Genomic DNA, 16,177 nt, shown 5'->3' with positions numbered 1-16,177 from the left:
CTCTCTCTCTCTCTCTATCCATCCATCCATCCATCCATCCATCCAATGCAGTAGGGAATTGCAGATTTTCAAAACAGCTTATATACCATAGCTGGGATTTGAACCTAGTGTGTAGTAGGTATCTGTCTTACCCTCTAGACCATGACCCACACTACATGCTAAAGCTGGCGGTAGCATAAACCATACTTCCATTATGATCAATTTGATAGAAAAAGTAGCATGATTAAGGATTTGTACTTTTTGAAAAGAATGCTTATATACCATAGCTGGGATTTGAACCCAGAACCTAGTGTGTAGTAGGTATCTGTCTTACCCTCTAGACCATGAACCACACTGCATGGTGGTAGGTATCTGTCTTACCCACTAGTAAGGCTGAGGCTGGAGAGGCTGCAGCCTCAGGGCGCAGTGTAGGAGGGGGTGCACAATTCATTCAGCTGTCATTCCCAATTGTGTTTGAAGCAGAAAGAAATAAGAAAAGGTGATACATGGCAGCGACATCAAGCCAGATAAGTAGAGATTAAGGTGTTGGGGGTGGGGGGGGGGGGGGCCCTGGGGCACTTCTTAGTGTAATAGCAATCAGTGTGTGACAGCTGGGGTGGGAGGGATGGGGGGGCGCACTTTGCTGTCTCAGCCTTGGGTGCTGAAGGACCTTGTCCCACCTCTGACCACACTACATGCTAAAGCCTGGCCCTGAGTGTGGTTGATGGTCTAGAGTAGTGTTGGGCGAACAGTGTTCGCCACTGTTCGGGTTCTGCAGAACATCACCCTGTTCGGGTGATGTTCGAGTTCGGCCGAACACCTGACGGTGCTCGGCCAAACCGTTCGGCCATATGGCCGAACTAAGAGCGCATGGCCGAACGTTCCCCGAACGTTCGGCTAGCGCTGTGATTGGCCGAACGGGTCACGTGGTTCGGACCCGAACGCGCTCTGATTGGCCGAACTGTCACGTGGTTCGGGTAAATAAATACCCGAACCACGTCATATCTCCGCCATTTGTCTGTGGGTTTAGCTTTGGGTAGGCAGGCAGGGTAGTTCGCGCTCCAGCCACGCTAGCCAGGGTCCCCCCCAGTCATTGTGTGTCGCTGCTGGGAATAGTAGTACACCGCTCGCTCAGCATTCTGTTTACTGCCACTCTGTGTACCTCGCTCAGCCACACTATATAGCATTCTGTTTACTGCCACTCTGTGTCTGCTGGGAATAGTAGTACACCGCTTGCACAGCCACACTATATAGCATTCTGTTTACTGCCACTCTGTGTACCTCGCTCAGCCACACTATATAGCATTCTGTTTACTGCCACTCTGTGTCTGCTGGGAATAGTGGTACACCGCTCGCTCAGCCACACTATATAGCATTCTGTTCACTGTTCTGTGTCTGCTTGGAATAGTGGTACACCGCTCGTTCAGCCACACTATATAGCATTCTGTGTACTGTTCTGTGTCTGCTGGGAACAGTAGTACACCGCTCGTTCAGCCACACTATATAGCATTCTGTGTACTGTTCTGTGTCTGCTGGGAACAGTAGTACACCGCTCGCTCAGCCACACTATATAGCATTCTGTTCACTGTTCTGTGTCTGCTGGGAATAGTGGTACACCGCTCGCTCAGCCACACTATATAGCATTCTGTTCACTGTTCTGTGTCTGCTGGGAATAGTGGTACACCGCTCGCTCAGCCACACTATATAGCATTCTGTTTACTGTTCTGTGTCTGCTGGGAATAGTGGTACACCGCTCGCTCATCCACACTATATAGCATTCTGTTCACTGTTCTGTGTCTGCTGGGAATAGTGGTACACCGCTCGCTCAGCCACACTATATAGCATTCTGTTCACTGTTCTGTGTCTGCTGGGAATAGTGGTACACCGCTCGCTCAGCCACACTATATAGCATTCTGTTTACTGCCACTCTGTGTACCTCGCTCAGCCACACTATATAGCATTCTGTTTACTGCCACTCTGTGTCTGCTGGGAATAGTGGTACACCGCTCGCTCAGCCACACTATATAGCATTCTGTTCACTGTTCTGTGTCTGCTTGGAATAGTGGTACACCGCTCGCTCAGCCACACTATATAGCATTCTGTTCACTGTTCTGTGTCTGCTGGGAATAGTGGTACACCGCTCGCTCAGCCACACTATATAGCATTCTGTTCACTGTTCTGTGTCTGCTGGGAATAGTGGTACACCGCTCGCTCAGCCACACTATATAGCATTCTGTTTACTGTTCTGTGTCTGCTGGGAACAGTAGTACACCGCTCGCTCAGCCAGAGTATATAGCATTGTGTTTACTGCCACTCTGTGTACACCGCTCAGCCAGACTATATACCATTGTTTACTGACACTCTGTGTACACCACTCAGCCACACTATATACCATTGTTTACTGACACTCTGTGTACACCGCTCAGCCAGACTATATACCATTGTTTACTGCCACTCTGATTCTGCTGGGAACAGTAGTACACCGCTCGCTCAGCCAGACTATATACCATTGTTTACTGACACTCTGTGTACACCGCTCAGCCAGACTATATACCATTGTTTACTGACACTCTGTGTACACCACTCAGCCACACTATATACCATTGTTTACTGACACTCTGTGTACACCGCTCAGCCAGACTATATACCATTGTTTACTGCCACTCTGATTCTGCTGGGAACAGTAGTACACCGCTCGCTCAGCCAGACTATATACCATTGTTTACTGACACTATATAGCAGACTATATAGCATTGTGTGTACACCGCTCAGCCAGACTATATACCATTGTTTACTGACACTCTGTGTACACCGCTCAGCCAGACTATATACCATTGTTTACTGCCACTCTGATTCTGCTGGGAACAGTAGTACACCGCTCGCTCAGCCAGACTATATACCATTGTTTACTGACACTCTGTGTACACCGCTCAGCCAGACTATATACCATTGTTTACTGACACTATATAGCAGACTATATAGCATTGTGTGTACACCGCTCAGCCAGACTATATACCATTGTTTACTGACACTCTGTGTACACCGCTCAGCCAGACTATATACCATTGTTTACTGCCACTCTGATTCTGCTGGGAACAGTAGTACACCGCTCGCTCAGCCAGACTATATACCATTGTTTACTGACACTCTATGTACACCGCTCAGCCAGACTATATACCATTGTTTACTGCCACTCTGATTCTGCTGGGAACAGTAGTACACCGCTCGCTCAGCCAGACTATATACCATTGTTTACTGACACTCTATGTACACCGCTCAGCCAGACTATATACCATTGTTTACTGCCACTCTGATTCTGCTGGGAACAGTAGTACACCGCTCGCTCAGCCAGACTATATAGCATTGTGTTTACTGCCACTCTGTGTACACCGCTCAGCCACACTATATAGCATTGCGTACTCTGCCAGTCAGTGTGTATATTGCTGGGATCAGTAATACTCCACTCACCGTCAACCACTATATGAGCTCAACATGAGTTCCCCAGAGACCTCCGCTGTGAGCAGCACTCCCAACAACAGCAACAGCCAACGCCCCACGCAAGCTATAACATCCACCCCAGCAGCCAGTGGTCAGCAGCAGCCCTCCCCGGAGGAGAACGTTGTGTCCATCAGTCCGTCGCCAGAGCGATTAATGAGGGCTGCCATTGAGGAGATGATGGGGCCTGATGTGGAGGAGGAGGTCTGGCTCAGGCCAGCATCCCAAGTTAATGTTGAGGACGATGAGGGGTCTGTGTCTGGGGATGTTGGGGTGGCAGAGGTGGTGGGTGGGTCAGACTCAGGAGAAGAGTTGTATGATGAGGATGATGATCGGGACCATCTGTATGTGCCTCAGAGTCCGACCCCGGAAAACATGTTGTATCGTGTGTTTAGGTACTAAAATCTGCGTTCCCTCCCAGTAGTGTTGGGCGAACAGTGTTTGCCACTGTTCGGGTTCTGCAGAACATCACCCTGTTCGGGGTGACTATATAGCAGACTATATAGCATTGTGTTTAATGCCACTCTGTGTACACGGCTCAGCCACACTATATAGCATTGTGTTTACTTCCACTCTGTGTCTGCTGGGAACAGTAGTACACCGCTCACCCGCCACTGTATAGCATTGTGCTCTGTGTCACTGCTGACAATAGTGGTACACCGCTCACCCACCACTGTATAGCATTTCTGTACTGCCACTGTACTGCTGCCAGTCAGCGTGTACTTTAAGGATAAGTGAAATGAGGAAGAAATCCGGTGAAAGAGGGAGGGGCAAGGGAAGAGGTGTTTCCCCTGACGGTTCACGTACAGGCCACAGGGGAGCACCCAAGAAAACCCACTCAATACTGCCCATGTTGTCCAGGACAACAACCCTCACAGATCCAAAAGAACAGGACCAGATAATTACTTGGATGACCTCTCAAGCGTCCAGCAGTGGGTTAAGCAGCACCAGCACATCACGCACGAGGTCCGAGTCCTCAGCCAGTTAAAGTCTGGGCTTTCTTTGAAGACTGCACTGAGGATGTTACCATGGCGATTTGCAAGGTGTGCAAGACCCGCCTGAGCAGGGGGAAAAGTATTAACAACCTCTCCACCACCAGCATGAGCCGCCACATTCTATCCAAACATCCCACTCTGTGGGCAAACGCGGCAGGACAGGGTACCACCAGCAACACTGCCTCCCTTGGGTTCACCAGACTCACCACCAGACCCGCCTCAGCAGCAGCAGTAGCCCAGCCATTGCGTGGTTCACAACATTCACAAACATCAGACGATGCTGACACTGTCACTTTCCGGACTAGTGCTCTTGAGGTCTCCCAGTGTTCATCAAACACAACAACCAACAGCCCTTCGGTGTGCAGCGCTACGGTTGAGTTGTCTGTTTCTGAGATGTTTGAGCACAAGAGGAAATTGCCAGCAAATGACCCCCGGGCCGTGGCAGTAACAGCCAGCCAGCATAGCCAAGCTTCTGGCCTGCGAAATGCTGCCATATCGAGTGGTGGAGACAAACAGCTTCAAGGGCATGATGTCAGTGGCCATCCCACGTTACGTGGTTCCCAGCCGCTACCACTTTGCGCGCTCTGCAGTGCCTGAGTTGCATGAGCACGTGGTCAGCTAAATAACCCGAAGCTTGAAGAATGCCGTTGCCTGCAAGGTTCACCTCACCACTGACACCTGGACGAGTGCGTTCGGCCAGGGTCGATACATCTCCCTTACCGCGCACTGGGTGAACCTTGTGGAGCCTGGCAGCGATTCCTCACCTGCTACGGCGCGGGTGTTGCCCACGCCGCAAACAGCTGGATAACAACAGCAGCACCTACCTCTCTGACTCCTTCTCCTCCAACGCATCTCAAAGCTGTACCTCATCCGGAAATGCTAACCCAGCACCAGCAGCAGTAGGATCGTGGAAGCAGTGCAGCACAGCTGTTGGCATGCGTCAGCAAGCGTTGCTGAAGCTGATCTGCCTTGGGGATAAGCAGCACACAGGGGAGGAAATTTGGAGGGGAATAAAGGAACAGACGGATTTGTGGCTGGCACCGCTGGACCTGAAACCGGGCATGAAGCTAGACACCTGGCACGAACTGGCAATGTACGCAATAGAGGTGCTGGCTTGCCCGGCAGCCAGCGTTATGTCGGAACGCTGTTTCAGTGCTGCCGGAGGCATCATCACAGATCGGCGTATCCGCCTCTCCACAGAAAATGCAGACCGTCTGACTCAAATTAAAATGAATCAATCCTGGATTGGAAACGACTACGCAACACTCCTGGACCCCAACCAAGTAACATGACCGATGAACATCTGGGATGGTTTAGCGTTTCCGGTCCCTGTTTATTGAACCTCTCATCTGTATTACATTTATGACTGCATGGCGGCAAAAAGCATTGCTGCTATATCCGCACGCTTTTTGTCCTCATGCAAGGCCTGGGTTGTTGTGTCTCACAAAGCGTGGCCTTCTCCTCCTGCGCCTCCTCCTGTTCCATCACGTGTGCTGCTGCTGCTGCTGGGTTACCGTTGCCGCGTGGTCCCTGTTTATTGAACCTCTTATCTTTATTACATTTATGACTACATGGCGGTACAAAGCATGCTATCCGCACGCTTTTTGTCCTCATGCAAGGCCTGGGTTGTTGTGTCTCACAAAGCGTGGCCTTCTCCTCCTGCGCCTCCTCCTGTTCCATCACGTGTGCTGCTGCTGCTGCTGCTGCTGCTGCTGGGTTACCGTTGCCGCGTGGTCCCTGTTTATTGAACCTCTTATCTTTATTACATTTATGACTACATGGCGGTACAAAGCATGCTATCCGCACGCTTTTTGTCCTCATGCAAGGCCTGGGTTGTTGTGTCTCACAAAGCGTGGCCTTCTCCTCCTGCGCCTCCTCCTGTTCCATCACGTGTGCTGCTGCTGCTGCTGGGTTACCGTTGCCGCGTGGTCACTGTTTATTGAACCTCTTATCTTTATTACATTTATGACTACATGGCGGTACAAAGCATGCTATCCGCACGCTTTTTGTCCTCATGCAAGGCCTGGGTTGTTGTGTCTCACAAAGCGTGGCCTTCTCCTCCTGCGCCTCCTCCTGTTCCATCACGTGTGCTGCTGCTGCTGCTGCTGCTGGGTTAGCGTTGCCGCGTGGTCCCTGTTTATTGAACCTCTTATCTTTATTACATTTATGACTACATGGCGGTACAAAGCATGCTATCCGCACGCTTTTTGTCCTCATGCAAGGCCTGGGTTGTTGTGTCTCACAAAGCGTGGCCTTCTCCTCCTGCGCCTCCTCCTGTTCCATCACGTGTGCTGCTGCTGGGTTAGCGTTGCCGCGTGGTCCCTGTTTATTGAACCACTTATCTTTATTACATTTATGACTGCATGGTGGTACAAAGCATGCTATCCGCACGCTTCTTGTCCTCATGCAAGGCCTGGGTTGTTGTGTCTCAAAGCGTGGCCTTCTCCTCCTGCGCCACCCTCCTCCTGTTCCATCACGTGTGCTGCTGCTGGGTTAGCATTACCGGTCCCTTTTCCTGGAACCTCTTATATGTATTACATTTATGACTGCATGCCGACAAAAAGCATGTTACCTGTGCAAAGAAAACAGACATTTCCCGCATTTAAAAGACAGTTTTCCCTTTGAAACTTTAAAATCGATTTTCTCAAAAACTATAAGCTCTTTTTGCTAAATTTTTTTTTCCTCTTGTACCCACTCCCAAGGTGCACATACCCTGTAAATTTGGGGTATGTAGCATATAAGGAGGCTTTACAAAGCACAAAAGTTCGGGTCCCCATTGACTTCCATTATGTTCGGAGTTCGGGTCGAACACCCGAACATCGCGGCCATGTTCGGCCTGTTCGGCCCGAACCCGAACATCTAGATGTTCGCCCAACACTAGTCTAGAGCAGTGGTCCTCAAACTAAGGCCCGCGGGCCGAATGTGGCCCCCTAAGGCTTTCTTACCGGCCCCCCACACAGAAAATGTATTGCTTATAAATGCAGTCAGCTACATCTTTAAATATTGGTGGTCCACATATGGAATAGCAGTGCAGCACCCCCCATCCACATGGAAGCCAGAAAGCAGAAATTTTGCTGGTTTCCAATCAAATTCCACATCAGGTGACACTGCTGTCCAATTGGCTTGAAGATTGTCACCTGGGTATGCTTCACTGTCTGGTCCGCAAAGACTTCTACATCATTTTATGTTTACTCCGGCCCACCAGCGGTCTGAAGTATGTTGTCCCGGCCCTCAACCCAAAATGTTTGGGGACCCCTGGTCTAGAGGGTAAGACAGATACCTACTACACACTAGGTCCTGGGTTCAAATCCCAGCTATGGTATATAAGCATGCTTTTCAAAAAGTACAAATCCTTAATCATGCTACTTTTTCTATCGAATTGATCATAATGGAAGTATGGTTTATGCTACCGCCAGCTTTAGCATGTAGTGTGGGTCATGGTCTAGAGGGTAAGACAGATACCTACTACACACTAGGTTCTGGGTTCAAATCCCAGCTATGGTATATAAGCTGTTTTTAAAATCTGCAATTCCCTACTGCATGAGATGGAGAGAGAGAGAGAGAGATGGAGAGAGATGGAGAGAGGTATCATATTAATCGGTAGGTTTTGGGGATCGATAATATGTAATTATTATTATTTGTGTGCCGGCCGCGTAGGTAGGCCTAGAGAACATGTCATGGTTATGGGGCTGGTGAAAGCCCCTGGCCAGATGTGATTACCATAATCTGGCCCAGGGGCCGACTCTGGAAGTCCGCCTCTGAACTCAGCTCAATTAAAAGTAAATGAGCTGCCTGGGCAATGCAGTCCTCCAAATTCCATCTATATGAGAACGGTCTGCTGCCAGCCAGAGGACACATGGTTGGCGGCCATCTTGCTGAACTTTTAATTTTGCTCTGAAACAAAGAACTTTGCGGAACTTGAAACCATTTTGCTTGGACTTTATGATTCTTCCCACAAAAGGACATCTTTCCATGAAACTAAGTATTTTTTCTCCCTTTCTTTTATTTTTCATACTGGCTATTAATGTTTCAATAATTGTTGATTTTGATAATTGTCTGTATATATTAATTATTTATATTGCCGTGAATAAAGACTTGATCAAAGTCCTTCACTGTTCCGCTACCCTGCTTCTCAGCCGCACAAACTGAACCAGACTTCTGAAGAGACGCTACTGTTGTTACTAGCCAGACAAAATAAAGTGTGTTTAACCGTTTTTATTTGCAGGACTAGTCAGTCAGTCGGGTCCACTGGCCCATACTAGTGGTGGTGGCAGATACCCTGAAATAGTGTGTAAGTTGTAATTACCGTAACCTCACAGGCTCCCTTCTGGTCGGGCTGCTGCCCAAATTTCTGTCGGTTTCTGCGCAAAGATCGCGACTGCAGCTTTCATGGTCTGTGTGCTGAAACCGATTGGAAGGCAATTTGCGGTCTGACCACTAAGGCTTCTGTGACAGGGAGCAGTCCCTACAAACGCAGGGGGCCCAGAGCTGTGGGGGCTGCAACTACCAAACTCCCCTTCCTCTGGTACAGGGCACTATACTTCAGCTAATTAAAATTTATGCAAAAATTTCACATAAATGTTGGCAGTTACGCCAATACATAATGACAAATTGCTAATTCAATGAATTTTGTATAGTCATTTGTAATTTAACATTCATTTTTGCGTAATTTTGTGCTGACCCCTATACATGCTATTGTCACCAAAATTGCTACATACAATATGCTAAAATAATTAAATACTGTATGTTAGTCAAAAAATATGTAAGTAAAAAAAAAATTTTTTATAAGGATGCAGTTTCCCGCCCTATCGAGGGGTAATCTGACAGGAAGTTGCGTCATGTGTACATGTCCACACTGCTCCGGATAGAAAGCAGAGTCGATTCTCTTGTGATGATTGATGATCGTAATCAGCTAATTCTGATAATTTTCACAATTACGCCTATACATAATCACGATTTGCAAATTAAATTGAGTTTGTATAACTATTTGTAATTTTGCGTGATTTTCGCAGATTTTAATTTCATGCAAGGCCCCCATACAGGCTATTGAAACCACAATCGCTACATATGTTAAGGGGAATCGTGGGTACAAGTCAAAAAATAATTTTTCAAAAAGACCTTGCAGTTTTTGAGAAAATTGATTTTAAAAATGCAAAGATAAATGGTTTTTAAACTCAGAATAATTAGTTTAAAAACCAATTTCTTTGCATTTTTAAAATCAATGTTCTCAAATTCTTTTTTTTTTTCCTTCTTTTTTTTTTTTTTTTTTTTTTTTACTATTATCCTTGACATATGTAGCAATTTTGGTAGCACGTATTGGGCTTTGCTATTAACCACTAAAGTCGGAACAAAATTATGTGAAAATTATATGAATAACTACAAATTACAATTATTATTTTCTTACTCAGATCAGATCTCTTCTCCTCATGCTTTGTCTGTCGGGGTTCCTCAAGGCTCTGTCCTTGGTCCCCTCCTCTTTTCCAACTCCATGCACGGTATTGGTGACTTAATCAACTCATTTGGGTTCCAATACCACCTGTATACAGATGATACTCAACTGCACCTCTCGGCCCCAGACCTCAACTGCCTCCTCACTCGTGTTCCTGACTGCTTGTCTGCTATATCCTCCTTCATGTCCTCTCACTTAATATGAATAAAACTAATCATTTTTCCACAGTCTCTGTCCACCTCTCTGCCTGAAGTAACAATAAATGTTAATAACACTCCCATAACTTCAGTTCCCAAAGCTCGGTGCTTGGGGTTAATATTTGACTCCTCTCTCTTTTATTCCTCATGTTCACTCCATAACCAGCTCCTGCCATCTCCAACTCAAAAACCTATCACTCATCCAACCTTTTCTCACCCAGGACACAACTAAAATGTTAATACACTAAGCAATTATAAGGAGTGCAATAAAAATTGTAAAAAAGAAATTAGGCTGGCAAAGATCGAAGCTGAAAATCAAATTGCTAGGGATGTAAAACTTTTTTGGGTTAGATTTGATAAGTACATCAACTCTAAAAAAAGAAAGGTTGACTGTATAGGACTCCTAAAGGATGAGGGTGGGAACTCAATGGTGGATGACCAAGGTAAGGCAGAGTTATTAAATGCTTTCTTTGCTTCTGTCTTCACAAAGGAAACAGCACTGTTGAAAATTACAGAGGCAGAAGAGTCTCAATCTTCTAACTGTAATATGAAATACTTAAAGAGACACTGAAGCGAGACTAAATCTCGCTTCAGGTCTTATATATAGCAGGGGCACGTGTGCCCCTGCTAAAACGCCGCTATCCCGCGGCTTAACAGGGGACCCTTCACCCCCAACCCACCCCCCGCAAATGTTGGTCGGAAAATGGTCGCTGGAGATATCCTTCCTGGAGGCAGGGCTAACGGCTGCAGCCCTGCCTCCCAGCGCGTCTATCAGACGCGCATCGCCGCCTCTCCCCTGCCCCTCTCAGTGAAGGAAGACTGAGAGGGGCGGGGGAGAGGCGGAGATATGCGTCTGACAGACGCGCATGGGGCAGGGCTGCGGCGGTTAGCCCTGCCCCAACCAGGAAACGCTCCCCCGCTGCACGGAGGGGGTTTGGGGGGACAGGGACCCCCGTTAAGCCGCGCTATAGCGGCGTTTTAGCAGGGGCACGCATGCCCCTGCTAGCTATGAGGTCTGAAGCGAGATCTATTCTCGCTTCAGACTCTCTTTAACGCAGGAAGAAATGAAGGCAAGACTAAATAAATTAAAAATAGACAAGGTACCTGGCCCGGATGGCATGCATCCTCGGGTCCTAAGGGAATTAAGTTCATTTATAGCTAAACCCCTTTATCTTATCTTTTGTGATTCTCTTGCAACTGGCAGAGTCCCAGTGGATTGGCGTACAGCCCACGTTTTCCCATTATTTAAGCAGGGCAAAAAATCAGATCCAGGAAATTATAGACCTGTAAGGTTACCATCAGTTGTATGCAAACTATTTGAGGGGTTACTAAGAGATACTATACATGACTTCATAGTAGAAAACAATCTTATTTCTCAGCATCAACATGGGTTTACTAAAGACAGGTCCTGTTTGACTAACATGCTCAGCTTTTATGAGGTAGTGAATGCTAATATGGATATTGGGAATGCTGTAGATGTGATATACTTGGACTTTGCAAAGGCCTTCGACACTGTTCCCCACAAAAGTCTGGTGCAAAAGTTGAGGATGCAAGGACTGGGGAAGAGTCTGTGTGCTTGGATAGGGAACTGGCTAATGGGCAGAAAACAAAGAGTTTTGGTCAATGGATCGTACTCAAAATGGGAGACTGTTAGCAGTGGGGTCCCACAGGGGTCTGTTCTGGGTCCAGTGCTCTTCAATTTATTTATTAATGACCTAGTAGATGCAGTAGTGAGCAATGTTGCTATTTTTGCAGATGATACAAAATTGGGCAGAATCATCAACTCTCAGGAAGATAGTGTCATATTGCAACAGGATCTGGATAGGATGGCTATATGGGCACATACATGGCAGATGAAATTCAATGTTGAAAAATGTAAAGTCATGCATTTTGGTCATACCAATGGTCTAGCACCATACAAAATAAATGGGATACAGTTGGGGACATCAAACTTGGAGAAGGACTTAGGAGTACTCATCGACAACAAGTTAAATGATCGTACTCAATGCCAAGCCGCTGCAGCTAAAGCTAACAAAATTTTGGGATGCATTAAAAGGGAAATGTCGAGATGCTAGCATAATATTGCCCCTGTTTAACTCTCTAGTAAGGCCACATCTGGAATATGGAATTCAGTTCTGGGCACCACATTACAAAAAAGATATTGCAGTTTTAGAGCAGGTGCAGAGACGAGCAACAAAATTGATACGTGGGATGGAAGGTCTCGCTTACCAAGAAAGGTTAGATAAACTGGGTTTATTTAGCCTAGAGAAAAGACACCTTAGAGGAGATCTAATTAACATGTATAAATACATCAGAGGGCAATATAATAGCTTGGCGGATGAGCTTTTTGTCCCTTGGCCTTCTCAAAGGACTAGAGGACATGATCTGCGCATGGAGGAAAAGCATTTTAGCCATTTATTTAGGAAAGGGTTCTTTAGAGTAAGAGTGATTAAGATGTGGAATGCATTGCCACAGGAAGTCGTTATGGCAAACTCTATACCTGCATTTAAAGGGGGCTTAGATGCTTTCCTTGCATTGAAAGACATCCATGGCTACAATTACTAGGTTATGCCTAATGATGTTGATCCAGGGATTTTATCTGATTGCCATCTGGAGTCAGGAAGGAATTTTTCCATCTTGGGGCTAATTGGACCATGCCTTGTAAGGGTTTTTTCGCCTTCCTCTGGATCAACAGGGATATGTGAGGGAGCAGGCTGGTGTTGTACTTTGTACTGGTTGAACTCGATGGACGTATGTCTTTTTTTCAACCAAAATAACTATGTAACTATGTAACATGCTCTTATAATATCCCGTCTGGACTACTGCAACATACTACTTTGTGGACTACCTTCTAACAGACTGGCCCCACTCTAGTCAGTACTGAACTCAGCTGCTCGTCTCATTCATCTCTCCTCTCGATCTTCCTCTGCTGCCCCTCTCCGCCAAGCTCTTCACTGGCTGCCAATTACCCAGAGGATCCAGTTGAAACTCCTATCCCTAACCTACAAAGCTCTCCACAATCTCTCTCCCCGGTACATATCCTCACTAATCTCCAGATACAAACCCAATCGCAATCTCAGATCTGCATATGATCTTCTGTTGTCCTCCTCTAGAATTGCCTACTCACATTCACAAGATTTTGCACGCGCTTCACCTCTCCTCTGGAATCCCTTCCCACAACACATCAGTCACTCACTAACCTTTGTTACCTTTAAACGCTCTCTAAAACTAATTTGTTCCGACAAGCATATGCGCTACCTTAGGCCACTTCCCTTTGTCCTAAGACCAAATTGCACTCTTACTAGGTATCCTAAAACACACTGCCTCTATATATTTGTTGCATACTGCCCCTCCTCTTGTCCCCTCCCATTCCCTTTAGATTGTAAGCTCGCAAGGGCAGGGCTCTCTCCCCTTTTGTGTCTTGGAAATCATTCTACATTTTATTCATCATGTTACTTTTATTACTGTCATCACCAATTCTGTATTCTGTATTTTGTATCATTTTTGTATTGTGTCACTAATTCTGTATCTTGTATATTGGTGTACACCACTGTCTGTATTATGTACCCCATGTTTGTTTCTTACTTTGTAGAGCACCATGGAATATGTTGGCGCTTTATAAATAATAATAATTATATATGCAATTTCTGATGCATAATTCTGCATAGGCGTCATTTCTGCTCATCACTAGTTTTGTGGCTACACTTGTTATAAGTGTGAAGATCTAATTGGTCACACATTTTATGACCCTTGTGAGATGGGCCCCCAGGTCATAAAGGGTGCCACAGGGAGGCAAGAGAGGGGGTGTGACCATTAGGGATGGGGCATCAACATTTTGCTGGGGGGCCCCCATGAATTGTAGTTGCACCTCATCTGCTGACCTTCCTTGCAGTATTATTTCATTCTGACCTATCAGATGCCATGAGCTGGGGGGAGGAGCAAAATAGTTGCTTGCGGTTTTGTGAGATCGCCATCAAACTTACTATCAGTCTGTGAGAATCTTGCAAATTCAGTATTTTTTTTTCAACAAAAATGGTATATCCCTTTAAAGGATACCCGAGGTGACGTGACCTGATATGAGATAGACATGGGTATGTACGGTGCCTAGCACACAAATAACTAGGCTGCGTTCCTTTTTTTCTTTCTTTGCCTGAAAGAGTTAAACATTAGGTATGTAAGTGGCAGTTCCTGTCTGAATCAGGACTGGGTCAGATTACAGTGTGACCCTCACTGATAAGAAATTAAAATTCTAAAACACTTCCATAGCAGAAAATGGCTTCTGAGAGCAGGAAAGAGATAAAAAGGGTCAGTAGTTCATACATTTTAGCTCTAGCATACTTCAATGGATGTGTCATTGAGCAAAACCAATAAAACGGTAAAAACTTAAGAAGATTTAAATATAAAATAAAACTGTGGAATATCTTAAAAAGTCATTTTTAGATGGAGGATAGATACAATTGTTTATTTCATTAGTTTATGTACACCTCGGGTGTCTTTCAAGCCATGGGTAGAAGCCATGCATATAATGTTTTCCTGGAAATGTTTACATTTTACCCCGCACACTATGAATGCCCTAACACAAAGTACACAGAAAGCAGTGGGCTGTGTTGTTAGAATCCTGTGCTGGTATTGTGAACGTGTGATATGTAGCAGGTTGCATTGATGTGACTGTGTGTGTTAAAGTTAATAGCCCTGCAGAGAGTCAGACAAGTCTATGGCAATGTGCCAGGAGCCCACACCAGGCTGTGTGATCAGACTATAATGGCTGATATAGCTATAAAGCTGCTTGTCCTCCCCCACAGCTCATTACCTTCTCTCTGGATTTATAGCAATCACACTGTAGTGAAAGTTTCATCGAGTTAAACTTTGGAACTGCAAACAGCTTCAGATAACTCTCGTATTGTCACCTGACGGCAGGGCCATTTCTGGCCTTTTCTGTCACTCTAGACAAGAAAACCTGTGTGTAGATGCCGTGTCTTCCCAGACATCAAACGCAGATTATGTGTCCCTCACAGATCAAATGCACGTAATCCCTCCTCCGTCTGCCATAGCATAGCCTACAGGCTAGTGACATGACTGTACAGTACTCAGTTCCCATTTCCACACACCTAGTATTTTCACAGGTGCGCATAGGCTTTACCGTATCTCCAGTGGCCCGGCATCTAAAAAAGGTCCCAGTCGAAAGCCGTGGTCGGCGCAGCCATAGCATATCCGTGGGAGTACGTGCGCGCTCCCACGGGAAGATGTAGCTGGCGTGCATGCCCTCTGACCTGGACATACTGTGAGCGCAGGAGTCCGCAGGTACTCCCATGGACATTTGCTTTGGACCAGGACCTTTTTTAGGAGAACGGAGACTGATGCCGGGGTGCTGGAGGCAGGGTAAACATACCTCTACACACACACACATGGCGTCAATTACAGAATTAAGGGCTAAGGTAGCCTTTAACCTCCTTAGCGGTAATCACAAGTCCAGCTTGGGGTGGAAAAAACAAGCTAGGAGCGGTATCCCCGAGTGTGACCCGTGGTTTCCGCTGGGAGGTCTGTGTAGAGCAATGCGTGCAGCGGGCATTTTCACTCTCCTCCCAGGGGATCCCGACATCAGTCACATTCTTCTTCCTCTCTTTACGGAGGCTCTGCCTCCCCCTGGTGATATCTCCATCTGTCGTCATGACAACAGATGACGATCTCACTACAGGGTTACAGCGCCACACAGAGGACAGAGGGAAAATTGCAGCGCTGGACCCCAGGGAGGAGAGTAAGTGCTGGGCTGCTGCAGATCTCCCTAGCAGCATCATTGTTTCCCAGTTTTAGGTCCTAAAAGCATACAACAAATTGTACCACTTTTAGACCCTATAATCAGGAAAAAATGATACCGCCAATCAGAGGCGTCCGAGCCATTAGGCAGCTATAAATTTTCGCCTAAGGCGACAGGAAGAGGCAAGGGCGCTTCTGCACTGAGTAGTGAGAGAAGAAATGCCTCTCAGCTGACTCAGGTGTCAGTTTACACAGCAGCAGCGGGGCTGACTGGACTTCAGCTCAATGATTCAAAGAACCACAGTAAT

The sequence above is a fragment of the Hyperolius riggenbachi genome, chromosome 12 (assembly GCF_040937935.1).
Source record: "Hyperolius riggenbachi isolate aHypRig1 chromosome 12, aHypRig1.pri, whole genome shotgun sequence".
Taxonomy (NCBI): domain Eukaryota; kingdom Metazoa; phylum Chordata; class Amphibia; order Anura; family Hyperoliidae; genus Hyperolius; species Hyperolius riggenbachi.
The sequence above is the reverse complement of the archived record's forward strand: the minus strand, read 5'-3'. Positions refer to the sequence as shown.